We start from the raw sequence: 15,798 nt of genomic DNA, 5'->3' as shown, positions 1-15,798 counted from the left end.
ATAATAGGAAAGTGGTCCAAATCACTATCAAAAACGCACATCAACTTCCTGGAGCTTTGAGTCATATTTCTAGCCTTACAGGCTTTCCTTCCAAGGATTGAAGGATCCTCGGTCCTGATAAGGACAGACAATACCACTTGCATGCATTACCTAAACAAGCAAAGGGAAACACACTCAAAAATCCTATAAAAGGAAGCACAAGAGATATGGGAATGGCTTCTCTCTCACCACATATCTATCAAGGTGGAACATCTTCCGGGGGTGAAGAGCAGTCTAGCGGATTCCATGAGCAGAACTTCCAATTCGTGCCACGAATGGGAGCTGGACCAGAAAGTTCTCGAGTACATTTTCCAGATGTGGGGCAAGCCCAACTTAGATCTCTTCGCTTCAGAAACGAATCGGAAATGCCAATTCTATGCCAACTGGGAACCAGAAAGAGGTTCTTGGGGGAACGCCTTTCTGATGAGGTAGACAGGGCTCTTTGCCTACGCATTTCCCCCCTTTCTGTTAATCCTTAGACTTCTAATGAAGTTGAAAACTGAGCCATGCCGAATAATTCTCATTTCCCCATCAGCACTGGTTCACAGAGCTTCTCCTACTTTCCGAATGCAGATCTTATCGCCTTCCAGTATCGCCAACACTGTTGACATTGAGCAGGGGCCAGATTCTCCATCCACATCCAGTCTGCTGCAGCTACATGCCTGGCTTCTGAACTCGCTGATTTCAAGGAGTTATATCTGCCTCAAGACTGTAGTGACATACTTGCTAAAGCAAGGTCACCATCCACGATTAAGACTTACACTCTCAAATGGAAACGTTTATGTTCGTGGTGCCTTCATAGTGATGTACATCCTCTTGAGTCTCCCCGGATAAAGTTTTACCCTATCTGCTCTTACTGACTAAATCTGGCCTTATGTTCAAATCCATTAAGTAAAATGTTGAGAAACCACGCACACCAAATATATAGTAAGTTTTCACAGGATGAGGCGTGCTATAGAGGAGAACGTCACCTAAACCAGGACGTATAAATGAATGAAGAATGCACTAATCAAATCGAGTAGTGTCCCCCTTAGCACAGCCAAATGGCAACGAAGTTGCAAAGGATAAACAAAGTTTTCCACGAAATTTCAAAAGTGTTCCAACTCAAAAGTTTATTGAAAAATGATTCTTCAATATTTCATTCCTCCTTATATTCACGGGATTGATGATTTATCAAAGTAGTTCAACCAAGGACTTAAAAAGTACTCAATGCATTTCGGGTATTAAATAACCCTTCATCAGGAGAAATCCTATGAAAATACAAAGGGAGAGATGTATCGGCCTGTTTATAAAATACGAGAGGGTAAATAATAAATTACAAACTCGTGAAACCAAAACCAGATATGAACGTGAAAATAACAGTAAAAGAACAAAAAGATCTAAAGTGACGAAGGTGAGGGATGGGATAATGAACTGAACAAAGGTATACCGAAGTGTAAAGATTACAGTGAAATACCGGAACGAGAAAATAACTTGTTTGTGACCAGCGATACCCCGAGAGGAGAAGGTGAATAAACGAGCAAAGTCGCTAGTGCGTGAATGAAGTTAAAACTGTCCCCTTAGACCACTTGAACAAAAACGTGCTGCCTCTCAGTGCGTTACATGAAACTTGATAATGTGCACTTAACGAGACATACCTGAAAGGTTTACATATTCAAAGTGATCAAGGTTTCACCGCGTACAAAAAGCAGCCAGCGTGTACTCGTGTAGCAAGACTCCGACGAGTGTGTTGGTTAGTAGAAAGTGAAGATGAACCTTCTAATATCAGGATCAAGGATAGTAGAAAGTGAAGAGGGGCCGACTGTTGTCGGGAATCAGTATGGTAGCCATATTGTAATGGTGTACTCGGAATGAAAAAATAATGGCATTAGAACTATAAGTGATGGACAGTGAAAAGTAAAGATTCAAAAGATTAGATACAGGTATGTTCGGTCAGGAAATTAAAATGATGAAAATAAATGTTCAAAGAAAAAGGAAAAAAATAGATAATCGGAGAAAGGATACCATGACGGCCATATTGGAAAAGTGAAAGTCGTGGTGTCAAACAAGATATGTTAGTGAGCTGAAACTAAATAAAGTTGGATGGAGTTGAGCAAAATTGAAAAAGGAAATGAAGGGAACGAGATGTGGAAACTACAGATAATCAAAAATAAGAAGGAAAAAAGTAGAACTTAAGGATAGGTGAAAATAAGATGTCACAAACGAATAAAGATTAACTTAGGTAAAAAATGATACAAACGATGGTGTGAAAAGCTGTAAAGCCAATAAGGTAAAAGAGGAAGAAGAAAAAGATGGAAGTTCAGAGGGATAGGGTACACAGAGCAATAGTCACAAGAAACAACTGAGTTCAACGCGGTCATTGAGTCCATGTGGTGCCAAAGCGTTCATTTTGTAGATCCATACAGTTTCTCTCTGAAGTAGGTATCTTCGATTGTCTCTACCTTCTTTGATCGGTACCATTTCGCATACCAAAAATCTCAATTGACTGATGTTGTGACTCATGGTGAGAAAGTGCATTGCTACAGTAGACTTGGTGTTCTTATTACGGATATTGCTTATATGTTCAGTTAAGCAAACTTTGATCTTTCTCTCGGTTTTGCCTATGTACACAAGGCCACATGGGCATTTAAGCATGTATATGAGATTTTTGGAGTCACATGTCGCCGTAACATGTAACTTGATTTTGAAACCTTGTGTGGGATGTTGAGTCGAATTTCCCTTGATAATATTGTTGCAATGTCCACAGTTGTGGCAAGGTATTGTACCTTTATAGGGTGAGGCTAAATCACAAGATGGATGAAAACGTAAGAGTTCCATCAAATTCCTACTCCTTTCGTATGCGAAAAGGGGACTTTCCACAAATATGTCCTTGAAGTCGGGTTCGATCTGTAGCATTGGCCAATGTTTCAAAATTGTTTTCTTAATGTTAAAGCTCTCAGTGGAAAATTTAGTGACCATAACTGATCTCGATGTCAATTTCTTGCTGTCGCTGATCTTTAACAATTGTGATCTGGGTTTAGATTGGACCCTTTCCAGAGAAGTGAGCAAAGTTTCTTTAGGATAACCTCGAGCGATGAAACGTTTCTCCATGATCAAGTTTTCTTGTGCCAATTGAAATGGTTCAGAGATGATTCTTTTGACTCTGAGGAATTGAGAATACGGTAGATGTTGCTTCAGAGAAGGCTGATGGAAGCTAGAGAAATGTAGCAAGTTGTTCCTGTCTGTACTCTTTCTGTATAGAGTGGTTTCAATCCGGTCATCCTTTATGTACAGTAGTACATCCAAATAGTTAATGGTATCACTGTGGATGTTGTAAGTGAACTTCAAACGGTCATTGATCACATTGAGAACATCGATCGCTTCCATTAGCGGTTGTTCAGAACCTTTCCAAATTAAGAAAATGTCATCAATGTAACGTAAAAATAATAACATGTGTGGTTTCCAATGTGAGTTGTTGAGAATGTGGTCAAGTTCAAACTTGTGCATGAACAATTGTGCGTAGCTGGGAGCTGCACAATTGCCCATAGACGTACCGTTCAGTTGTAGGTAATTCCTGTTGTTATGACCAAAATAACTGTGATAGAGTGTAAAATGAAGTAATTCAAGTAGAAATACTTTATGATCTTCAGAGATGGATGATTGTAACAGAAAAAATTTGATGGCTTCCATGCCAAGATCATGTGGGATAGAGGTATATAATGAAGTTACGTCAATGGTACAAAAAAGAGTATTGGTGTCCCATTTGATGTCACTTTCTTGAATTATGTTCAAGAAATGAGTGGTATCCCTTACATAGGTTGACATTTTCTGTACTAGAGGTTGAAGGTGTCGGTCAAGATATTTACCTACGGGTTTGTGTACTGAACCTCGGGTAGTGACGATCGGTCTCATGGGTGGATCGGTGAGACTTTTATGGATTTTTGGCAACATTCTTAAAGAGGGACGTGTGGGAAAATTTTGGGTGAAGAATTTTTGTTCTTTCTCTCCAATGGTGCCACAACGGACTGCTTTGTCCACGATATGTTGTAAAGTCAGTTGTATTTCAATTGTTGGATCTGCATCAAGTTCAGAGTATGTTGTGAGGTCTTGTACGTGTTCTTCCAGTTTGAGTTTGTAATGAGTGGAATCCATTATGACTAATGCTCCCCCTTTGTCGGCGTTAAGAAATGTAAGGTCTGGATTGTCGGCCAATTTCTGAAGAAGTGCTCTATCTTTTACTGTCAGATACCAGTAAGTCGTTTTGTGTGGTTTAAATATCCTCAATAAATCACGTTTAACAAGGGTTTCGAAGGTATCAAGCACTTTATGGCTAACAGGTGCCATGTAGGTGCTTTTACATTTCAAACCACCCAAAGTGTCAGCAGGTTGTGGTTGTGGATCAATCAATACATTATCAAAAAAGTGTCTAAGTCTCAATGAGCGCATGAAGCAATGAAAACTGACTTCTGTCTCCAATTGGTTGGAGGAGTAGGTAGGGACAAAAGAAGAACCTTTTTGAAGCAATTTGACCTGTGACTCGTCTAGGGGCACAGACGAGATGTTGATGACTAAGTTGTCATAATCAGTTATCGGTGACTTCTTGTGACTCTCTTGTCCAGTGATGGTGTAATTGGTCTTCCGTTTTTTGCCCCTCCTGGGTCTGCGCTGTCTGACTGGCCTGTCCCTAAAAAAGGAACCGCAGTTGAAGGTATTGAAGTGGATGTGGATGGTAATTCAGATGTTGATGGCACTCCTGTCGAAGGCTTCTCCGTTTGACTACTGAGTTTCGATCTGTTCCTGGTGTTATCAGAATCGCTAGATGCTGGTGAAGTATCAGTATCTGAAGTTTTACCAAAAGGTCTACTTTGTCGTCTGCGTGCATAGACTTCAGCCCAGTTGTAGACCTCGCCCAATTTATAGTCTATGATATCCCTACGAAACTTCCGTAGTTTTCTTTCGTTAATCTCTTGTGTGTGCTTCTTGAGTTGTTCGTTGATGTCTGCTAATGTTTGTGTGAGTTCTTCAGAAGACATTTTGGTAGATCATTCCTGTTTGAGTTGACCAATTTCCTTGTTTAGTTCCTCCAAGATATTAGACAGTTCTTCAATTATGAGAAGGATGAGGTCTAGTGAGCACTTGTTCAAAATGCCGTACCATCTTTCAATGAATTTTGGATCATTCTTGCACAATGAGGGCTTCAAAGAAATTCTTAAACCCCTTGGAATGCGTTGCGCGCGATGATATTGTATAAGGGTACTGGCATGTAGTCTTTGATTAATTTCGCGTTTAGTTAGGTAAAGAAGTTGTCTAATGTTGCTCTGTGCTGTACCGGTCCCAGAAGTGGTCGATTCAATCTCTCCTATGAGGGAATAAATTCTTTGTGCTTCATCATCGCCAAATGGGAACGTGTCAGCGCGTTTGTCGGTTAAGTTCGTGATATCTTGGTAAGCCATGATGGATTGGGTGCTGTGGTAGTGGTTTAGCGAGCAAATTGAAAAATGTTGAGAAACCACGCACACCAAATATATAGTAAGTTTTCACAGGATGAGGCGTGCTATAGAGGAGAACGTCACCTAAACCAGGACGTATGAATGAATGAAGAATGCACTAATCAAATCGAGTGGTGTCCCCCTTAGCACAGCCAAATGGCAACGAAGTTGCAAAGGATAAACAAAGTTTTCCATGAAATTTCAAAAGTGTTCCAACTCAAAAGTTTATTGAAAAATGATTCTTCAATATTTCATTCCTCGTTATATTCACGGGATTGATGATTTATCAAAGTAGTTCAACCAAGGACTTGTAAAAGTACTCAATGCATTTCGGGTATTAAATAACCCTTCATCAGGAGACATCCTATGAAAATACAAAGGGAGAGATGTATCGGCCTGTTTATAAAATACGAGAGGGTAAATAATAAATTACAAACTCGTGAAACCAAAACCAGATATGAACGTGAAAATAACGGTAAAAGAACAAAAAGATCTAAAGTGACGAAGGTGAGGGATGGGATAATGAACTGAACAAAGGTATACCGAAGTGTAAAGATTACAGTGAAATACCGGAACGAGAAAATAACTTGTTTGTGACCAGCGATACCCCGAGAGGAGAAGGTGAATACACGAGCAAAGTCGCTAGTGCGTGAATGAAGTTAAAACTGTCCCCTTAGACCACTTGAACAAAAACGTGCTGCCTCTCAGTGCGTTACATGAAACTTGATAATGTGCACTTAACGAGACGTACCTGAAAGGTTTGTTCAGTTCATTATCCCATCCCTCACCTTCGTCACTTTGCCCTCTACAATAGCACTGCAAAAAAACCAGCACGGAAAGGATGTCAGACTTGCAAGAAGAGGTGCACACAATGTCCACAACATACAGAGAAACACCCCCATCGTACTAGAGAGAGGGTATATAAGCTCAGAGAATGTAACCTCAAGTTGAGAGTACATTTTAATGTCCACATTAAGTGGCAAAATAAAAAACATTATCACAGAGGCTTTTTTATTGTGAGACAACCACTTTAGTGGAGAACGCGCTATCACCATAGCAGTTAGTTCAACATTCAACAGGACCCTCCATCCGCCCCAGTGGCAGACAGAAATTCTAATCTACAACCCCCCAGTGTGGGGAAGGATCAGCTAGAAATAGGCATATAAAGCAATAGGACAGGTGCACCATTGAAGTGAGGAAGAACAGAGATAGATGTAAAATCAAGTTGGGATTTAAGCACAGGCTTCAGAAGCAGGTGGAGAAGTCACTGGTGGCATGGAATCGGAAACTGATGGAGAACCAGGGGGTTGGGTGAGGAAAGAGAGGCTAAAAGAGGAAACAGGAAACCTCCGACATAAGAAGTGGACCAGCAAATAGAAAGGGCCCGAATTGTAGGCAGAGTTAAAAGGGAATTGTCAAATGTCTAAGATGGAATAAAGAAGAGAAAATTGGAATCTGTGCCCAGATCGGTTTACAGAAGACTTACGGAATTTGTGTTGATTGAGCAATATCTAAATCTATCTTTTGTTATCCAGAATGCTTTATCGGAGCAGGGCCCCCTCCCAGGCCTGGCCTCAGGTCAGAGCCAAGCCACTCTCCCCCATCAGTGGAGCCAATTACCCCACTAGACACCAGGGATTTACTTTTGTGGCAACACATATATTTTCTGGTGGCTATTTCTAGAATGTTTTTCTCTTTATTGGCATTTAAGGTGCTAACCCAACCCGAGGCAGCAGCCTCGAAACTATGAACCAAAAAGAGGAGGAGGGGAAGGGAGGGTGGGACCAACTTATGACATCATAATAGCTGTATTTTCAGGGTACACATCATAAATGCTATATAACACACAATGCTTCATAGTGTCATGAAACTGAAAAGAACATACTTCAAGGGAGCATGCTGTGATAGGACTGACTATGCATAACATGCCATCCTGAGGAGGAAGTAAATTATTCAGTCACTGAAGAGGGACCCCTATGCAAGGCTGAACCCTGATATTTCCGGAGTACAAATAGGAATTAGAGGATCTCAATCGGCAGGTGTTTGGGTAAAAGAAGAGTCTTGTGACTGCAGATATGTTAAGAAGGGTTCCCGGATACCTCTGAGACGGGGCGTTGGGGGCATTAGTTCACAGTAAGCGTCTAGTTGTTCTCAGCAGTACATTGCATCCTGTAACCATGATGTAACCTTGGGTGTGGATTTGGCGCTTGGCCAGGAGCATAGCAGCTAGGCGTTGATATGTAAGTGGTATATCTTTAACATAACCCTATAGGCTGACCGTCAGCGTTTGTGGTATTGAATATCCAGTTATTTGTTGGAGAGTATTATGGAGTGCGCACCAGTAGTCTGCTATTCTAGGCCATTCCCAAGCCAAGTGTATAAATGAATCCTGGGGTGTCAAACACCTCTCACAGCTTGCCTCCTCTTTCAAGCCCATAAGCTGAAAATTGTGTTGTGTGCGATATAGCTGGTGAAGAAATTTGAAGTGGACGAGTCACAGTCTATAATTGCGGGAAAGGGCAGCCGTTTGCTCGCAACAGTAGGTCCATCACTCAGTAGTCAATGGGGGGGGGGGGGTCTGTTTCCAGCACCGATTTGGTATAAGCCATAGGGTTACAAGTTGTTGCCTTGTCTTGCACGATAGCATCGGGCGAGTGAACAGTTTACGGTGTGAGGCGTTTGTCAACATGTGTTCAACGGCATGGGCTGGGTTTCAGGGAAAGTGCTGTGTTGCGCATGACAAGTGGTGATATAGTAAGACATCCAGTGCGGTGGGGCAGGGAGAGTCGTCCGTTGTGAACGGGAGAAGAAACTGTCTGTCAGGATATAGGTCAGCGTATGTAAATAAAATTCCTCCTGTGTGCTCGTCCCCTTGCGCCTTCGTCTTGCAGCACTGGGATGCATTTTGTGGGAATATATACACACTGTAGTTTGGCCCGGAGTCTCAATCCATCCCATGCCCATCTGATACATTCCACGGTATCAGTGCCTGTACGTGTGAGCTTGTATGCTTGATATAATGCAGTGGATAGTGGGTCAGGGAGGCTAAGTCAGCCTTCACTGCAACCTGTGGCTTAAATTTTGTGGATTATAATCAAAAGTGTAGATATTGAGCCTGGGTTCATAGTGCATATAGTGTCATGTCTGGTGCATTAAGACCGCTCTGGCATAGGGGCAGTGTGAGGACTTTAGGAAGTCCTGAGCTGTTTGCCGGCCATGCCAGAGAGTTCAGGTTCGAGCGCAGACAACAAAAGAACAGTGCAGTGAGAGCTAAGGAGAAGTTAAGGAGAAGTTGAGGAAAAGATACAGGAACTTGGGTAATACCACCATTTTGGCTATTGCCAAATGTCTTGTCAATGGTAAGGGAAGTCGTTTCCAAACTGAGATCCTGTCCTCTAGCCAGGTCATTGTCCTGCAGTAGTTCCCCCACCATAATTCATCCATGTAGCGGCTGAGCCGAGACAGCACACTTGTTCTGTTGCCCATGTCATCAGAAACTCAGAGACAAAGCGCAGCGTGTGATTGGTTAGAGGGAATATAACAAATTTGGCCCAATTATTGGTTATGCCCAATGGTCCACCGTATGGCATGACTTGCCAGATGATAGGGTCTACGTTTTCCAAACATACAAGGCAATATACTCTACATACATGGAGATTAAAATCTTCCTCTGTTTGAAATTGAGCCCATCGAGGAGTAGGAGATTGGCGCTGCCTAGCTGCAAGGGGCTGCATAGCCATAGCAAATAAAATTGGGGATAGGGGACAACTCTGCCAGGTACCTGTTGGGAATGGGTTTGATATATCGTTTAAACGAAGTCAAGCAGTTGGGGAAGTATATATTAGTTCAATAAGGCGCACAAATCATGGGCTAAGGCCCAGTCACAGGAGAAGAGTAAAGAGAAAAGGCCATTCTAATGAATCAAACACCGAACACCTTGGTGGCGTCGAAGAGGGCAACAAACGCAGCAAGGCTAGGCTCCACGCTGTGCATAATGGAAAACAATGTATGAAGACTGTGTGCAGTGGAGCGACCGGGCACAAAGGTGGACTGGTCAGGACGTACGATGTCAGGCAGGAGAGGGAGGAGTCGGTTGGCAATACGTTTGGCTAGTATTTTGTTGTCTATGTTTATCATAGATAGAGGGCAGTAAGAGTCACATCAGTTTGCGGGTTAATCAGGTTTAAGTATCATGAAGAGAGGCATATTCTTTGTAAAAAGAGGATGCAAGCCCCTCTAGGCCAGTAGCTTCGTCATTGAGGAGGCTGCGTATTACTATTTCTAGAATGTTTAGTGGGAGTAGGATCCCGCTGCCGCAGGTATGGGGCCTAGCTCCCACTACCCCATACATGCCAACATTTTAGGGCAGTCAAGTAGGAGATTAAGAAAAGAAGAAATAGTCTGGAGAATGTAGTTTTCCCACTTTCTTTTATTGAATCATTATTTACTAGAGTCTTTTTCTGTCACATATGTTCCTGGTCAGAATATATCTGTGGACAAGTCTGTGGTGAAGTATAAAGGTTAAAGGGCTGCTGATATTTAGACGATACCTACCTAGCAAAAGGGCTCAGTATGATATTAAACTCTACATGTTATGCGACAGTGCCCTTGGATTAAATTATTATTTTACAGTGTATACTGGAAAATAATCCTCCATCAATCCGCTGGATTGCACACCGTCTTTTGGACGGTTCGAAAAAATTGCGTGAGATTTGGCTCATTCTCTTTTTCACCAGGATCAACTTTTGTACTTGGACAATTTTTTACAAAGGATTGATGTTGTTAAAGCAATTACAGAGAGTAGAAACTGTGGCTTGTGGCACCATTCGCGGCAACTGTAAAAGATTTCCCACACAACTTATTTTGCCAAAAAAAACTTGCAAAGGGTGAATGCAGCACCTTGCAGTGCAAGGAGATGCTTGCTCTCAAATACAAGGACTGTCGTGATGTTCATATGCTCACCATCATAGATGAAGAGAGTGTATTACTTGTTACTGTTAGGGGTCATGTTGATGGAGTCTATAAGGCAACTTGTATCTTTGACAACAAGAAGTACAATGGGTTGTCTAGACAGAGGGGCATAAAGCTGCAGCCATGCATTGCTGCACGTAAGAATATTGTGGTATAACAAGATGGCGATGAACTTTGCGAATTTAGCTACTCAAAATTTTGTGGTGTATCAAGCTGCTCCTAAGAGAGCAAGTTGTGGTTCCTGGACTTTGAACTGTCTTCGATTAACCACCTTATTGGTGTTGATGCACCTGCAGTTAACTCAAAAATTGGTGTGTTGGATGACGTTGTTAGATTGTGTGACATCAATTTGCCAACTACATTCCTACAACACCTAAAAATTATTTCCAACTGTGAGATGCTGGGTTTTGTGCCCAAAGGTAGGGTACTGAAGTCATTATTATTGTCCTGAGTGTCTGTGGAAACCTGGCCTTTGTCTGCCGTCTGGGGTACTATTTTTATCAGTGACATGGGGGGGGGCGGGGGGGGGGATAACACTGGGTGATAGGAAACTTATGGCTCCCCACAGATATCAGACGTTTCCCTCACAAACATATGAGATAAATGTGTGTTTTTAGCCCAAGTTTTATGGTTTACCAGGGCTTGTGCTTAAGAAAACCTTGAGAAAACCACACAAGTCACACCATGTTGGACTACCACCCCCTGGGTGTCTGGTTTTCAGAAATGTATAGGCATGGAAGGCTTCCCGGAGTGGTGGCTGAGGTAGAACCCCAAATCTGCAGCTACCCACACAGTTAAAAAAACAAACAAAAAAACCCATTGATTTTGCTTGCTGAAATAGGATGTCTTCCAGACTAATTTTATGGGGGGTGGGGTCACAGATGCTCAGCCCAGCCACAGAAGTGGGGTACCCTTTCTATTGGAATATGAGTGGGAACACAAAATAGTAGAACATTTGTTATTACCATTTGGATTTCTCTGTAATTGAGCTTTCCAAATGTATGCCTGTGTGCAATAGAAGACATTTTGCAAAATTCCTTCTGAATCACATGATAGTACTAGTAACCACAAATTCGGAGATGCAAAATAATTCACCCTTCCCAAACTTTGGATCATCTGTACACTCAAGAAATACACAAGTTTACTTCACATCCATTTTTCATTCTTTACATGAACCATAGAATGGCTGTATAGTTGGTACACAATGAAAAATCACTGATGTGCAGCTCTGGGTATTACACATTTTTGGCAAACCTACAAACACTAAATCACTGCAACTATAAGGGTCAGTCAGATACAACTGTTTTTGTAAATCTGTCATTGCGACAATAAGTTACAAATGACAATGTTGAGGCTGTTTTGACTATTTATTGTAATCACGTCTTTATTTCAACCATAAGTTTATTTGGGTAAACCTTGAAGTATCTACACAAATATCTTTCAGCTGAATTCAGAATTGAATGTAGCTTTCCAAGATCATCCATGGGTTTTGCACCAGTTTCCACCACAAATGGCAAGTAGGTTTAAACTACAAAAATTAAGAAAAATGGACTACATCTTAAAAGAAATGAAAAACTTGAGTTATACAAATTGTTCTTTTATACAACTGTACTTGTTTAAAAACTTGGGAAGATGGAGATCCTAGCACAGCACATTTTCAGGAAAAAAACCGACAAGCTTTCTTGTACAGTGATTCACCTCTCTGCAAAAAAAGTGATATATATTTTGGCTGTTTACTCAATCCCTTTCCCAGGATTCCCAACACCCTGGATACCTGTAGAATGCCCGGGGGAAAAAGGACGAATATTTTACAAGGATACCCTATGTTGAAAAAAGGTCATGAAGGCATAAGCACAAAGTACCCAATATTGCAAAATAGGGCTTAGCATTCTTAGGGGGAATAGCAGTCAAGTAGTTAATTTACTTCAAGTGTGAATCATGCCTCAAACTGGGCACCTTAGAGCTACTGAAAAAGGAGAGTGAGAAAAACTTTGAGTGAGGGATAAAGTCCAACAAAGTTAATCTCTCAACTTATCAAAAGGAACTCAAAGGTGTTGGAGAAAGGTTTAACAAACAACACCTTAAGTGTAAGTCAACATGTCGAGAAGTGTTCGAAACGTTCTTGCCAAACATTGGCACTGATTAAACATTCAGTTCCACGGAATATGACAATCTCCCAAGATAAGGTATTTTATTACTCAAGGTGGGACAGAGGGCACGTTATATACACAAATGAAAATGAAGTACATGTTCCTTCAGTGTATTTTATACAGCACTCACATTTGTATGGTTGGTGCTAATATTTCTACAAGTGACATCAAATGTAGAAAACATTTCATTCTAGACTCTTCAAGCCCAATCCTAATTAAATAGGGGAGCATTGAGAGTAAAGACTTGTCACTTTTGAAGTCTGGCTACAAGTAGCTTTAACTGTCTAAAGACTTCATAAAATCAATTCTCCCAAAAATATTTTTAACAATTATGAACTTCATAGACCGCATGAACTTTGTGTCAAACCTCTTTAGCTATTTGCTCTCGTGTCTTTTAAAGGTTTGCCAGTGCTTGTATAGCCTGATCTTCAGGACCATGGCATTTTTTGAATAGTCCCATTTGAGTTCCCAGTATGATATAGCAAGGGGACCTCAAGTAATCATTTTCTGAAACTGCACATATGACACTATAACTCGCGCGCCCGCAATGCACTGCTGATGATGTCCCATATTACATCACTCCTGACATGGTCAGTGAAATCACTGATGACATCATCCAGTGAATGTGTGTTTCTGTAAAGTTTAAATATTTTTCATATATACCTATGCGAAGTTGTATTGAAGAATGAATGCATTTACAAGTGCCTGAAGGGATTATTTAGTAGGTGCGTGACTGACTGTATAAGTAAGTGATTGAACGTGTCTTAGTGAATGCATGGGTTAGTGACTACACTGTGTGAAAGTCTGTATTAGTCTCTCAGTTAGTGTGTAAGCAACTGCATGGGTTGCTGAATAGCTACATGAGTATCTATATGGGTTATTGATTTGTTGTCTGAGTATCTGTATGCGTCCCTGAGTGTATGGGTGGGGGGGTGTATGACTGTGCATAGTGAGTGGGTGATTCACTGGTTGTATGGATTCAAAAGCGCATCTGGAAAGGGTTGTATGGATGAGCTACTGTGTGTATGGGCGTGTTGGTGAGTGAATGAATGTCTCAGTGGTATATGTGTGACTAACTACATATTTTTAAGGCACTATATGTGAGTGTTGGAGTATATAAATGACTATTCATGAGAGTAAGTTATTTGAAGAATTCGTGTATAAATGAGTGTCTGCTTGTATCAGTAATTGTATAAGACAGTAAATGTGTTAGTATCTCTATAAATAAGTGATATGGTGTGTCTATAAATAACTGACTTGGTGTGTATAACTGTATACATGAGTAAATGGATATGTGATTGATTCCTTGCATTACTGACTAGGTGTGTGAGTAACTATGGATAAGCGGCGGAGTGTGACTGCATGTATAGATGTATGAGTGCATAATATACTACTGTATTGAGAAGTAACTAGATGTGTAAGTGACTGGATGAGTTTGTACACCTAGGAAAGAGTGAGTGGTATGTAGTATATGGCATTGATGTGTGTGTATAGTTTCAAAAATTGTAGTCTGCGTTTTAGAATGGGTGTATCAAAGCTTATATTAGGGCATCAGTATGTGCATCAGATTATCATGTGGAAGATGCCATCAGTGATGTCATCAGTGATGTCCCAGACCATGTCATGAGTGATGTAATATGTGACATCATCAGCAGTGCATTGCGGGCGCACAAGTTCTAGTTAGCTCAACTAACTATAACAGGCGGATTTCTCTGGTTTTAATTGAGTCAAATGTCCAACTAACTATAACGTCCCTGAAACCTATGGTTTTTTCAGTGAATATATATATATATATATATACATTAGAACCCTGCAAGTTCTCAATTTATATATATATATATATATATATATATATATATATATATATATATATATATATATATATATATATATATATATATATATATATATATATATATATATATATATATATATATATATATATATATATAAATTGAGAACTTGCAGGGTTCTAATGTGTGTTTGTCCGGCCCCCAGGTGTCTGCAGCTCCTCCTCTGAAGAAGGCCAAGGTGGCTGAAATGCAAAAGGAACAAAGAACATCGGAGCTTGATCAACTATTGAAATAAAATCTACTTTTACCGCGATGTGTGCGGCTCACTCTTTCCCCTTGGGAGAGGACTTTGGATGTATCATGCGGCTTTGGTCCTACCGCGAAGATCGCACCGCCAGCAAAAGCGCGCCATCAAACTGCCCGTAATCGGACCAATCGTGACTTGGGTGATGAACCACAAGGGCAGAGGCAGCCACCAGGAACTACTCTTGGGTTTGGACCCCAACACACTTGAAAATGGTGTGCCAGGGGATCGCGGGAGAATGACATAAGTGAAGTAAACAGGCATCGCCCACTGAAGGGTAAGAATTGTGGGGGTTGTACAACGCACTACAAGAACCAGCATGCTCTACACTGTAACCCATCAGGGCGTCCACCAGAGGGCAATCACTGAGACAATAAATTGAGAACTTGCAGGGTTCTAATGTGTGTTTGTCCGGCCCCCAGGTGTCTGCAGCTCCTCCTCTGAAGAAGGCCAAGGTGGCTGAAATGCATAAGGAACAAAGAACATCGGAGCTTGATCAACTATTGAAATAAAATCTACTTTTACCGCGATGTGTGCGGCTCACTCTTTCCCCTTGGGAGAGGACTTTGGATGTATCATGCGGCTTTGGTCCTACCGCGAAGATCGCACCGCCAGCAAAAGCGCGCCATCAAACTGCCCGTAATCGGACCAATCGTGACTTGGGTGATGAACCACAAGGGCAGAGGCAGCCACCAGGAACTACTCTTGGGTTTGGACCCCAACACACTTGAAAATGGTGTGCCAGGGGATCGCGGGAGAATGACATAAGTGAAGTATACAGGCATCGCCCACTGAAGGGTAAGAATTGTAGGGGTTGTACAACGCACTACAAGAACCAGCATGCTCTACACTGTAACCCATCAGGGCGTCCACCAGAGGGCAATCACTGAGACAATAAATTGAGAACTTGCAGGGTTCTAATGTGTGTTTGTCCGGCCCCCAGGTGTCTGCAGCTCCTCCTCTGAAGAAGGCCAAGGTGGCTGAAATGCATAAGGAACAAAGAACATCGGAGCTTGATCAACTATTGAAATAAAATCTACTTTTACCGCGATGTGTGCGGCTCACTCTTTCCC

The 15,798-nt window shown here is 41.4% G+C and overlaps 1 protein-coding gene and 1 long non-coding RNA gene across 10 annotated transcripts in view; one reads left to right on the top strand and one right to left on the bottom strand.

Moving 5' to 3' along the window:
- LOC146857571 (uncharacterized) overlaps nucleotides 1-15,798 on the bottom strand; it is a 318,627-nt gene that overhangs the window by 59,853 nt on the left and 242,976 nt on the right. The window contains exon 3 of one of the 5 annotated variants that reach the window (XR_014979924.1): nucleotides 6,259-6,323. The exons of the other annotated variants lie outside the window; for them this stretch is intronic. This is a non-coding gene — a long non-coding RNA (uncharacterized LOC146857571). The remainder of the gene's footprint in view (nucleotides 1-6,258; nucleotides 6,324-15,798) is intronic. 5 annotated transcript variants of the gene reach the window in all.
- Nucleotides 1-15,798, top strand: part of STK33 (serine/threonine kinase 33) — a 1,543,521-nt gene that overhangs the window by 1,311,955 nt on the left and 215,768 nt on the right. The window lies entirely within an intron of this gene.

The sequence above is a fragment of the Triturus cristatus genome, chromosome 3_2 (genome assembly GCF_964204655.1).
Source record: "Triturus cristatus chromosome 3_2, aTriCri1.1, whole genome shotgun sequence".
Taxonomy (NCBI): Eukaryota; Metazoa; Chordata; class Amphibia; order Caudata; family Salamandridae; genus Triturus; species Triturus cristatus.
Note: the sequence above shows the minus strand (reverse complement) of the source record. Positions and strands in the feature narration are given on the sequence as shown.